Source organism: Malania oleifera, chromosome 6 (assembly GCF_029873635.1).
Source record: "Malania oleifera isolate guangnan ecotype guangnan chromosome 6, ASM2987363v1, whole genome shotgun sequence".
Classification (NCBI taxonomy): Eukaryota; Viridiplantae; Streptophyta; class Magnoliopsida; order Santalales; family Ximeniaceae; genus Malania; species Malania oleifera.
The window spans coordinates 15275354-15288711 of record NC_080422.1 but is presented as its reverse complement, the minus strand read 5'-3'; the positions used below and the strand labels follow the sequence as shown (position 1 = coordinate 15288711).

General features: G+C 40.2%; 1 protein-coding gene across 5 annotated transcripts in view; it reads right to left on the bottom strand.

Moving 5' to 3' along the window:
• The window catches only part of LOC131158304 (regulator of telomere elongation helicase 1 homolog), a 128113-nt gene that overhangs the window by 57077 nt on the left and 57678 nt on the right, over window positions 1–13358 (bottom strand). The gene's annotated exons all lie outside the window — the stretch shown is intronic.

Sequence of the window (13358 nt, the reverse complement as noted above, 5' to 3'; positions counted from 1 at the left end):
TGACAGATTATAGTTTACTAGTATAGTGCTAGAATCATGCTAGACCTTATTTACTTTCCATGTATAGAATTCTAGTAAAGTCTATACATAATATATAGAACTCAAGGCCAATTCATTCGGCCATTCACAAAATATTTGGCATGCTATCAGAGCCAGCCGACTGCTAGGTTTTTTTTTCCCTTCGATTTTTTTTTTGTCTTCTCGGTTTTGTGGCTGTTGTGGTTTTGTTTTCTCTTCTGGAATTTTTCTCTGTTCTTTTGGTACTTCTGTGGCTGCATGGCCATCGGCACAGCAGGTTTTTGGGTTGCCATTTATTCCTCCAGTTTATGTCCTGGTGATTCTCGGCAAGCAGGCAACAGTTTTCTGTTGCTGTTTGTGACTTTCGGCAAGCAGGCACAGCAGGTTTCTGATTTGCCACTGATTTCTCCAGTTTCTGTTGCTGTTTGTGACTCTCGGCAAGCAGGATTGTGACTTTTGGCAAGCAGGCAAAGCAGGTTTTTGATTTGCCACTTATTTCTCCAGTTTCTGTTGCTGTTTGTGACCTTTGGCAAGCAGGCAACAGCTTTCTGTTGCTGTTTCTGGCACTTATTTTCTCGGCACAGCAGGTTTTTGGTTCAAGATTTAATTTTTAGTGCAGTTTTTTGGTTCAAAATTTATTTTTTTAGTGCAGGGGGGTTGTTTTTCGTTTTCCTTTGTACCTGTGTTGTTTATTTTGGGCTTCTAGATTTTCTGGTGGTCTGTTTCTTTCGGCAGAGTCTGTTTTTTTTGGGCTTCTCGATTTTCTCCATTATTTAGCATGGACTCCACACCTATGTGTGCCAAGTTTACGGGCAACAATTATTCTACGTGGGCTTTTCAGTTTGAACTTTTCCTAAAGGGAAAAGATCTTTGGGGTCATATTGATGGCACGGATTGTGCACCCAATCCTGATAAATCCAAGGAGTCCACAGCTTGTCCTTCATGGGCTGTGCTTGATGCTCAGATTATGTCTTGGCTTCTGGACTCGATTGAGCCACATATTGTCCCCAACTTGCGACCTTATCGCACCACTCAATCCATGTGGACTTATTTAAAAACAATATATCATCAAGAAAACGGTGCCTGTTGTTTTCAGTTAGAGCATGTGATTGCCACGTTTCAACATGACAATTGTTCCATCCAAGACTATTATTCAAGGTTTCTGACTCTTTGGAATGAATATTCTGATATGGTTACTACGGATGTTCTTGTGGCTTCTCTTCCCATTATTCAACATCTTCACGAGACTAGTCATCGTGATTAGTTTCTTATGAAACTCTGCACTAAGTACGAATCTATTCGCTCGTCTCTGCTAAATCACTCTTCTGTTCCTTCTCTGGATGTTTTTTTTGGTGAGTTACTTCGTGAAGAAATACGGATTAGTACTCAAGTTACTCTGGCACAATCTCATGGTAGTTCCAGGTTTGTCCCTGTGGCTTATGCCGCTCAACGACGAGGACCGCCTGTGCATTCTAGCACTTTGCAGTGTTTTTGCTCCAAAGAATTTGGACACATCGCTACTAATTGTTCCAAGAAATTCTACTCTTATTGCAAGAAGAAGGATCACATTATCAAAGAAGGTCGTATCCACCCATAGAATAGTCAGGCCCAGGCATTCCAGACTTGTGTTAGTGTACCCCCCACAATGACTTTTGCGGCCCCTAGCTCTTCTTCAGGTGACTTCTCTATTCCTGCACCTCCTCCAACGAATTACTGCACACCCAAATGGTGCAACATATGCTAATTTCGGCATTATCAGCAATGGGGCTCCAAGGCGACAATTCTACTAATCCCTAGTATGTGGACTCGGGTGCCTCTAATCACATGACAAATAATCCCACTACCTTGTGTCACGTTCGGACCTACGCTAGTCAATCTGCTATTCATACTGCCAATGGCAGTTCTTTGCCAATAGCTGCTATCAGAGATGCCTCTTCTAAGTTCACTGATGTGTTTCTTGCTCCTCATCTTTCCACGAATCTTATTTCCGTTGGTCAATTAGTTGATAACAATTGAGCTGTTAATTTTTCTGGTAATGGTTGTGTTGTGCAGGACCAGGTAACGGGGGAGCTGATCGCGAAGGGACCTAAAGTAGGGCGCTTGTTTCCACTACTTTTGCCTGTTCCATCACATTCTCTAGTTTCTTCCATTAAGTCTTTTGCTTGTAATAATGTTTCAGATCTTAGTATGGTGTAGCATCGTCGTTTAGGCCATCCCAATACTCAGATCCCATCTCATGTATTGAACTCTGGTTTACTTGGTAATAAAGAACGTTCTTCTTTATCTCTTGAGTGTGCCTCTTGCAAACTTGGTGAAAGCAAAACTCTTCCCTTCCCTTTGCATGCTAGTACAGCTTCTCAATGTTTTGAGCTTATCCATAGTGATATTTAGGGACCTTCCCTGGTTAGTTCACATGAAAAATTTAAATACTATGTGACTTTCATTGATGATCATAGCAGATTTACTTGGGTCTACTTTCTTCGCTCTAAATCTAAGGTTTTTCGTTCTTTCACAGAGTTTTTAGCGTATGTTGACAAATCAAATTTTTGCTTCTATTAAGAAATTATGCACTGATTCTGGTGGTGAATATGTATCTACTAAGTTTCAGGCATTTTTGGCTTCTAAAGGCATTATTCATCAACGTTCATGTCCTACTACTCCCCAACAGAATGGAGTAGCCGAACGGAAAAATCATCATCTCCTAGATGTGGTCCGTACTCTTTTGCACAAATCCTCTATTCCATCATTAATCTGGGTGGAGGCTCTGAAAATTACTACTTGATCAATTGTTTACCTTCTCAAGTCCTACTCATGGAGTCTCCCTACTTCCGTTTATTTGCTAAGCAACCTAGTTACGATAACCTTCGTACCATTGGTTGTGTATGTGAACAAAATGAAATTTCTATATTTCTTGAATAATTTTGTACAAACCAATTTACAATATTTATAACACAATCGGAAGATCTAAATATGGAAATAATCTCCTAAACAAATCTCTCTCAATAATATACAATATATACTTCCCTAAATTACTCCAAGATATTCAAAGATACTTGGGATTTCTACACTCCCTCTCAAGTTGGATCATAGATATTGATCATATCCAACTTGCAAATAAAATCATCAAAGCTCCGGCGAGCTAACCCTTTAGTAAAGATGTCTGCAGTTTGTTCCTTGGTAGGTACATAAGTCAGATAGATGGTTCCTTCTTCAACCTTCTCTTTGATAAAATGTCGGTCCACTTCTACATGCTTAGTCTTGTCAAGTTGAACTGGATTGAGAGAGATATTGATGGCTGCTTTGTTCTCACAATAAAGTTTAATAAGGAATTTCACCGGGAATTGTAATTCTTCCAAGAGTTTCCGTAGTCCTTCACATATCCCTTGTGCAATTGCCCAAAATTCAGCTTCAGCACTGCTTCAAGCTACTACATTCTGTTTTTTGCTCCTCCAAGTTACCAAATTTCCTCATACAAAGGTGCAATATCCAGTGGTAGACCTTCTATCTTGCCGCTAATCCTGCCCAATCCGCATCTGTGAAAATTTCTACTTCCTTGCTTTCACATTTTTTGAAGAAGAGTCCTTAGCCCGGAGAACCCTTGAGGTACCTGAGGATCTTATACATAACATCTAGGTGAGTCTTTTTCGGTGAATCCATGTGTTGACTTACCACACTTACCGCAAATGCAATGTTGGGTCTGGTATGCGATAGGTAAATTAGTTTACCAACCAATCTCTGATACCTCTCCTTTTCAACTGGTATTTCGCAGTCTTCGACCCTCTTAAATGCTTCAATCGAGGTTTCACTAGGTTTGCATCCAAGCATGCCAATTTCAGTTAGGAGATCAAGGATATACTTTCGCTGAGAGACACTGATACCCTTTTTTGATCTAGCAACTTCCATTCCCAAGAAATACTGCATTTGTCCCAGATCTTTAACTTCAAACTCAGCAACTAGGACTTTCTTTAATCTTTTCATCTCCACTATATCATCTCCAGTTAGGATTATATCACCAATATACACTATCAAGATTATTTTCTTACCACTTTCAGACTGTTGGAAGAACGTAGTGTGATCTGATTGCCCTTGTCAATATCCTTGATTCTTTATCACTTTTGCAAATTTGTCAAACCATGCTCTAGGAGATTGCTTAAGTCCATACAAGGACTTCTTGAGTTTACATACTTTGTTTTCTTCACCTTTCTTACTGAAACCTGGTGGTATCGTCATGTAGACTTCTTCTTCTAACTCGTCATTTAGAAATGCATTCTTAATGTTGAGTTGCTGTAGTGGCCAATCTAAGTTAGCTGCCAAGGACAGAAGGACCCGAACTGTATTCAATTTTTCCAGTGGTGCAAATGTTTTTGTGTAGCCAATGCCATAGGTATGTGTAAACCCTTTTGCAACGAGTCTGGCTTTATATCGTTCAACTGTCCCATCAGCTCTATATTTCACTGTGAAGACCCATTTACAATCAACTGGCTTCTTGCCTTTCGGCAAATTCATAACGTCCCAAGTTCCATTCTTTTCCAGAGCCCACATTTCCTCCATGACAACTTCCCTCCATTTAGGAATCTCTAAGGCTTCCTAGATATTCTTTGGAATTTTTATGTTGTCAAGGTTAGAAGTAAAAGCACGATATTTTGTAGACAGGCTTTTATAAGACATGTATTTTGACTAGGGATATTGAGTACATGACCTGGTTTGTTTTCTGACTGCAATGGGTAAATTGATGTCATCAAGTACAAGCCTATCAGAAGGGAGCTCATGACCATCTATTACCTAATCGGGATAGGGCGCAGACTCATGGTTGCATGGAGCTCGGTTCCAACTCTCTTGATGCCTCAGGTATGAGATTCTCCCTGATCTTTGTGTTTGGCTTTCTTGAGTAAATAAGTATTTCTTTGTTGTTTTGTTTTTCTGCATCTCCCCCTGAGGTTAAGTGATCTTTTGTACATAACAGGTCGGGCAATGATGCAATGGTAGACTTAGGAAATGATGCAATGGTAGACTCAGTGTATGGCACAGATTCATCAACAGAGAAATCAAAGAACCGATCTTCATTCCATTTCTCCACCTGAAGAGAGGGCTTTGGGAAGTAAGGAGTGGTTTCAAAGAACATGACATCAAGGCTGACAAATAATTTTTTTGTGAGAGGATCATAACATTTGTAGCCTTTCTGAGTAGGAGAGTAACCAATAAAAACGCACTTAATGGCACGAGGTTCCAATTTATCCCGATTGTGAGCATGAACATGAACAAATGCAGTACATCCAAAGATTTTCAAAGAAAGATTGGAGTGGAGCAGAGTGTTGGGAAACCATTCCTGGAGTTTCTGGAGAGGAGTGGCAAAAGAAAGAATTCGACTAGGCATTTGATTAATGAGACGTGTAACTGTTAAAATGGTATCGCCCCAAAAATATTTTTTCATATTTGTAGTGAACATCAATGCCTGAGCTACTTCAAGAATATGCCTATTTTTACGTTCAACGACCCCATTTCGTGGAGGGGTATCCACACAGGAACTTTGATGAACAATTCAATTTTCTAGAAGATAATGTCCCAAGATATCATTGAAATATTCCATACCATTATCAGTACGTAAAATTAAAATGTGAGTTTGGAATTGTGTTTGAATCATGGAGTGAAAACTGACGAAAAATAGAACAGACTTCAGTTTTATCTTTCAACAAGTAAACCCAACAAATATGAGTATGATCATCAATAAAAGTAACAAACCATCTCGTGTGAGTGTGATTAAGAGAGCGTGAGGATCCCCATAAATCACCATGAATCATAGTAAAGGGTCTGGATAGTTTGTGTGTGGATTTTGGAAAAGAATTACGCTGGTATTTTGCAAGTTCACAAATTTCACACTAAAATTCAGAAGACGTTTTATTTGAACAACTGGAAGGAAATAAACGTCTTAGATACTGAAAATTTGGATGACCCATCCTAAAATGCTATAACAAATTTTCAATATCACTAGAGATAGATGCAGAATCACAAATAGCAGTTTTACATTGTTCACTCACATTTGCCTCCTCAAAGTAGTAGAGTCCCTCACACTCCTTAGCACTGCCAATCGTCTTCCCTGATGATAGGTCCTGAAAAACACAATGAGAGGGAAGAAATTTAGCAGAATAATTAGAATTCTTAGTGAACTGGCTAATGGATAGTAAGTTGCAGGATAAATTAGGAACATGAAGAATGGACTCTAGTGTGATGGAGTCAGAGAGTCGGATATTCCCTTTGCTTGTGACAAATGAGAGTGATCCATCTGCAATTTTAACTTTCAAATTTCCAGCACATGGTGAGTATGATTAGAAAAGATAATAGGCATCGGTCATGTGGTCAGAAGCACCAGAATCAATAATCCAAGGAGTTTTGGATTTAGAGGTTATATTCAAGGCTTGCAAAAAATTACCTCTTTCGGCTAAAGAACCCGAAGAAATATTTGTGGAAGACGAAGCTCTGCAATAACTAAACAAGGTCTGGTCTGCCGAACTAGGTAGGCCCTAGCTCAACATTTTCCAATCAATAAAAAGGCTCCCCTTCATAATCTTTAATTGCAGCATCGTTTGTTCAAGGACGTCGTCTGGCCAGTCGAGAAGCATCGGAGGGAAGCGGTTGGCGACCGAGAGAGGTGGTCAGCGGCGACATGGGAGCGGAGGTCCTGGTCAATGCTGCGCTTGTAGAAAGCGTTAAGCTACACATTGCTGCTGGCCTCCATCTTCTTGAGCTAGATCTTCGACCAGGAGTCCATCGTCACCAATCGGACAAAGCTAGTGTGAGAGCCAAGGCAGTGGTGCTTGCCAGAGCACTCAAGACACATGAAGACACCGTACGACACCGACGCCCACTGCGGGTTCTTCTGCGAGCAATCGACGCAAATCTTGTTTGCCGGCTACGATTGGAGTTCTCGAAATCGCCGCGATGCCGCCATTGGACCCGATCTAAGAGACCCCACGATGGAGGTGGCTTCAGAGTCGCCGTCGAGAGTTTCAAAGGAGCTCGACCCTCTGCTGTTGACGACGTCGTCAGCCATTGCTAACAAAGGTTTGGAAACCCTAGCTGTGATACCATGAAAACATAATGAAATTTTTGTATTTCTTGAATAATTTTGTACAGACCAATTTACAATATTTATAATACAATCGGAAGATCTAAATATGGAAATAATCTCCTAAACAAATCTCTCTCAATAATATACAATATATACTTCCCTAAATTACTCCAAGATATTCGAAGATACTGGGGATTTCTACAGTATGTTTTGTTCATTTACCTCCTCATGAGCGATATAAATTATCTGCTCAATCTATTCAATGTGCATTCTTGGGATACAATGTGTGTCAAAAGGAATTTGTTTGCTGTGATCCTACATTACATCGTACACACATTTCTAGGAATGTTATTCTTTTTTAAAATCAACACTTCTTTACTATGTCCTCTAAACCCTCCTCTCCTACTGTGATCCTCCCCTCCTTTAAGGAGCAATTCTCAGATCCTCATCCAGTCAATTCTCATTTTAAACTAGGCATTGTGTATACAAGGCATCCCCACCCACAGTCTCTTCCAGTAGCTCATCTGATATCTGATCCTACCACGCTCCAGATCCAATCAGTTGCAGCACCTCCAGAGCCTTTGGTACATCACTCTTCTCGAGTGTTTGTACTCCCAGACAAGTATGGGTTCCCCTCTTCAAGTTTCTAGTAACTCTGTTTCAGCTCTTACTGCTGCATTGTCCAATTTAGATATTCCCACTTCCTACTCACACGTTGCCAAGCATGATTGTTGGCGACAAGCTATGCAAGAAGAAATTGCTGCTTTAGAGGCCAATCATACCTAGAACATTGAGCCTTGTCCTCCCACCATTGTTCCTTTGGGTTGTAAATGGGTTTACTCATTCAAGGTCCAAAATGATGGAAGTCTGGATCATTACAAAGCTCGCCTTGTTGCACTTGGGAATAATCAAGAATATGGTGTCATTATGAAGAGACCTTTGCTCTTGTGGCTAAGATGACTACTGTTCGTACGATTCTGACTATTGCAGCTTCTAGTGAGTGGCCACTACATCAAGTGGATGTCAAGAATGTTTTTCTTCACGGAGATCTTAAAGAGTGTATTTATATGAAGCCACCTCTAGGCTTGTTTCCCTCTCCGACTTCACATGTGTGTAAGCTTCGTCGTTCTCTTTATGGTCTCAAACAAGCTTTGAGGGCTTGGTTTGATAAATTCCGCACCACTTTATTACAATTTTCATTCGAGCAGAGCAAGTATGACACTTCATTGTTTATTCAGAAATCAGACTTAGGTATTGTTGTTCTTTTGGTTTATGTTGATGATATTGTGATTACTGGTTCCGATTCGACTTTACTTGCTCAACTCAAGACTCATCTCTCAGAGTCCTTTCATATGAAAGATCTTGGGTCTCTCACATATTTTCTAGGTCTTGAGGTGAATCGTAGTCCCTCGGGTATTTCACTCAATCAACATAAGTATGCTAGTGACTTGGTGGCCACAGCTGGCCTTCAGAAAGGTACATCTGTTGATACTCCCATGAAATTAAATGTCAAGCTTCGCAAAGAGGAGGGTGATTTACTTGCTGATCCCAATTTAAACCAAAAGTTGGTGGGTAGTCTTGTATATTGCACCATTACTAGACCAGACATTTCTTTTGCTGTACAGCAAGTCAGACAGTTTCTTCAGACTCCTCGTCATCTTCATTTGGCTGCTTTCCATTGGATCATACGCTATGTTCAGGGCACTTCAGCCTGTGGTTTATTCCTCCCTGCATGCAATTCTACTCGCCTTGCTGCTTGCAGTGATGCTAATTGGGCTGGTTGTGCGGATACACATCGCTCCATCACTGGTTGGTGTGTTTTCTTAGGTGATGCATTGATCTCTTAGAAGAGTAAGAAGCAAGACAGAGTTTCTAAGTCATCGACGGAATCTGAATACCGGGCGATGTCACTCGCTCGTTCTGAAATTATTTGGCTTCGAAGCTTGCTTGCTGAGCTAGATTTTTCTGAGACCAATCCTACACCTTTACATGCCGATAATACAAGTGTTATCTAGATCACGGCCAATCCTATCTATCATGAGCGCACGAAGCATATTGAAATCGATCGTCACTCTATCCGTGAAGCATTTGAAGCTCGTGTTATCACTCTTCCACACATTTCCACTAAAGTACAAATTGTGGATATCTTCACCAAGGCTCTCACTCGTCATTGACATTGCTTCCTAAGTAGCAAATTGATGCTTGTTGATCAACCCGCATCAATTTGAGGGGGGCTGTCAACGAAACAGCAAACAGCAAAGCAAAAGATTTCTTTCCTTTCTTCAGCCCACATTTATTTCCTTATATTTCAATTCATTATTTTGTACAGTTAGCATATATTCAGTTTACATGTATAGGGCTTGACAGATTATAGTTTACTTGTATAGGGCTAGAATCATGCTAGACCTTATTTACTTTCCATGTATAGCATTCTTGTAAAGTCTATATATAATATACAGAACTCAAGGCCAATTCATTCAGCCATTCACAAAATATTTGACACAAATAGCCAACGTGAAAGTAAATCGAAGAAACAATTGCGCACAAGTCTCTCCACTCCTTAAGCAAAGGGCACAAATATCCAGAAACCGGACTTTATTGAGTCTTCTCTTCTAAACCAAGTCATTGGTGTTAATTCTTTCAAGTACTGCCGTCTAAATGAAAGCTTTTATTTTCAAGGGAGCTTTGGCTTTCAAAATCAATGGATACAAAGCAAATTAGTCCACAGTACGGTAACAAGTCAAATAAGAGAAAATGGATTTAGAAGAGAATTCCACAGAAGTGTCTAAGCTCCAAACCCTCTTGTCACTCCCCAGATGATTGTGAAAAGAATCAAGTAGAAAATTCATTTTGAAAGGAATTTTGAAAATCTCCTTGAGGCAGTTTATTCTCTCGCGAAAAGTCCTCTAATTGCACATTTCTCTTTTGCTCGGTATCATGTTGCTAGAAGGAATTGATGGTGAGGGTTTGTTCAATACAGATAGAAGGGAAGTCCTTCGATCAAAGATTGGATAAGGTTGGGAAAAGTCAGAGCTCTGTTTGTTCTCCAGAACCGTAAGTGCAACTGATGCGTACAACTCTCTTCAACTGCAGCTTCATGGTTCTTTCAAGGGGTTCTCACCCCCTGCTGGTAGGTTGAGCAAGAGTTTTTGAAGATACCGAATAGGCTATGTCAACCACTTGATGGGGATTCATGCAAATAGGGCAGGGAAGTTCACGAAAATAGGGCATGAATGGAGGGTTAAAAGGTATTCCATCTTTGTTCCTGAAGGGCTGAAATGGGATGGTTGTTCACGATTTGGGGATGCTTTCATTACTTTGGAAAACTCTTTTCGGCCAGGCTCTAATACAGCAGATAACAAGAAGGATGAAAATCACTCATGGAGTCAAATTGTTTCTGGAAACGTAGGTGAAGGTGAGGTCAATCGATCTCTAAGGGTGTGCAGGAGGTGGTATGTGCTTGTTATGGGGGGAAGTATGCAAAAGAAGTTCATTCAGTCAGCAAGGCACAATCAATCGACTATGGTAAAGGCATCGCTTCCTGCTGAGCAGCAGAGATCAGAGGCAGCTAAGGTTTCTTACAAGGGTGGTGGGTTCATGAGGATTGAGTGGGCTGGGCCTGGTTTTTTTATTAATATAAACTAGGGCCGGTTGCTCAAAATTAACAAAAATATTTTAAATTCTTTGCTGGGCTTGATGGTTAAAGAGGCCCAAGGGCAATCTTTTAAATTAACACTAGGTTTGGGTAGTGAAAAAGCCTAGACAAGTCAAGTTAATGGGCACGTCCAAAAATCTTCACAGTTCCCTAACCATGAGGAAGCCCTTCTGCCCAAGTCAGAAGAGGTTACAGGAGTTCAGAGGAGGGAATTGAGGGGTGCCCTGATAACAGTAAAGAGCAGGTGACAAAAGTAGAAACTCATGTTGCTTCTCCTCAGTAGGAGAAGAATGATAATAAAGGGAGTTTATGTGCAAAAAGGGGGATCTTGTTTCCAAGAATCTTAATTCTTGGAAGTTTCAAAACCGTGACTTCATTGCTGGGTCAGTTGGAAATCTAACAAGTTTTGAAGGGAGGAAACTTAATGGAGAGAAGCGAGATTTGTTAGGTGAGAAAACACATAAAATTATTAAGATAAATTCAAAAGGTGTTCTAAGTACAGTGGAGGAGCCCATCAATGAGAGAACCAAATTGTGCAAGGATAGGGAGATGTTTCAGATGAGGATAGCATAGGGAGTAGTGATTTTGAATGAAGAAAAGGTTTACTTTTGGAATTTTCCTCCAATTCTACTGATCGACTCGGGGATCTATCTTATGCAAAGCCTCCACCTTTAGAAGGCTTAGAGGGAATTAATACGTTTGAAGATGAGGTTATTAAAGATGAACATAAGGTTAGGGATGGAATTCTGCCTACTCCAATCCAAAAAATTTCTGGGAAAGACATTGAAACTCAGAGTTTGCTGAATGACTTGGGCCTTATGCTGTCTGATCAAGGTGGAAATGAAGTTAGGCTTGATGGGGGCAAAACTAAGGTGAAGAAGGTCAAAGGGAACTAGCTACTTTGAAGTGTTTTGTGAATGAGAGGGATTAAAGAGGGGTTTTCTTGGCTGATAATAGCAGATTTTTTGTTTTGCTTTTAGTTTTCTTTTTTTTTTTTGGAGTTTTCACTTCTGTTTTTCATTTTCTTTTTGAAGATTTAGTATCCTCAACATGATTGTATGTTCTCTTTCTTAATATATGTTCTTTCATTTAAAAAAAAAAAAGAATCAACCAGCCTAGTCAAGAGGGCCAGCTCATTAATCTATCTATTGTTAAGATTTCTCTGAAAAATGGAAATTCGAAGAATGCTTTTCTGCTTGCAGAAGAAAAAAATCTGAAATAGGAGTATCATGGAGATTTGATAAACGAAAAAGACGAGGGAATTTGGTAGAAAAAGGCATATCCCCCACCCAATGGTCTTCCCAAAATTCGCTCCCCATTAGCCACTGAAGACTGGACTTTAGGAAGGAAATAATCATTAATCTGAGACACAAACTTCAATGGACTCAAATAAGTAATATTATTTCCCACTCAAGCATCCCACCCATTTTGTAGTATTCCAATTTTACTTTGAATTACCTTATGCCAAGGAGAATAAGATTCTAAAGGAAAACACCATAACCATTTTACAACTAAATTGATGTTCTTGGACACCAAACTACCCAGACCCAAGCCTCATTCCCTTTTAGGCCTACACACAGGATCCCACCCAACAAGATGACCTCTAATCCCCTCTCCCCAACTTGCCCATAAGAAATCCCTCATTAGCTTCTCCAACCTCCTTACCAACCTCATAGGGATTATAAACAGGGAAAGGTAATACAAATGTACAGAAGATAGACAAACATGAATGAGGGTAATCCAGCCCGTTAGAGTTTTGAAATCTCCCTTCCAACCCTCCAATATCCTAGCTGCTCTTTCAAAAACAAGGCCCCAGAAAGATTCAACATTAGGATTACCACCTAAGGGGACACCTAGGTATGTAATAGGCCAATTCATCAAGGCACATCCCGCTAAACTAACAAAAAGATCCATATTGATTCCTAAGCCCACCAGACCACTCTTAGAAAAATTAATTTTCAGCCCAAACGCTTTCTCAAAGATTTGTAAGTAGTCAACAAGTTGGAGAAGCAACCCTCATTATTTGATAGGAAGAGAATGGTATCATCTGCCAATTGAAGGTGCGAAATGATGCAGTCCACATTGCTTACCTTTATCCCCCTCCACCAACCCTCTATCTACACCTATCTCAATCATTCTACTCAAACCATCCACCATAATGGCAAAAAGAAAAGGAGCGAGGGGATCACCTTGTCTTAAACCCCTAGATGCATAAAATCAAAGACCTAGCCTCGCCGTTAACTAAGACAGAAAATGCCACAGAAGATAAACACCTTCAAATCCATTTCCTCCACCTCAAACCAAAACCTTTTGCGATAACCTTATCCAAGAAACTCCAACTCACTCTATCATAAGCTTTTTCAAAGTCCAATTTCAACAGAGGCCCCCTCATCTTCCTTTGAGCAGCACTCTCAACCACCTCATTAGCTATAAGGGCGGCATCTTGGATTTATATATTACCTATAAAAGCACTCTGACTATTAGAGATAGTTCCTCCAGAGCAATGGCAAATCTTCTAGAAAGCACATTAGCCAAGATCATATAAACAATGGTAGCCAAACTAATAGGTCTGAAGTCCTCAACCTTAACAGCACCTTCTTTTTTGGACACCAAGGTGAT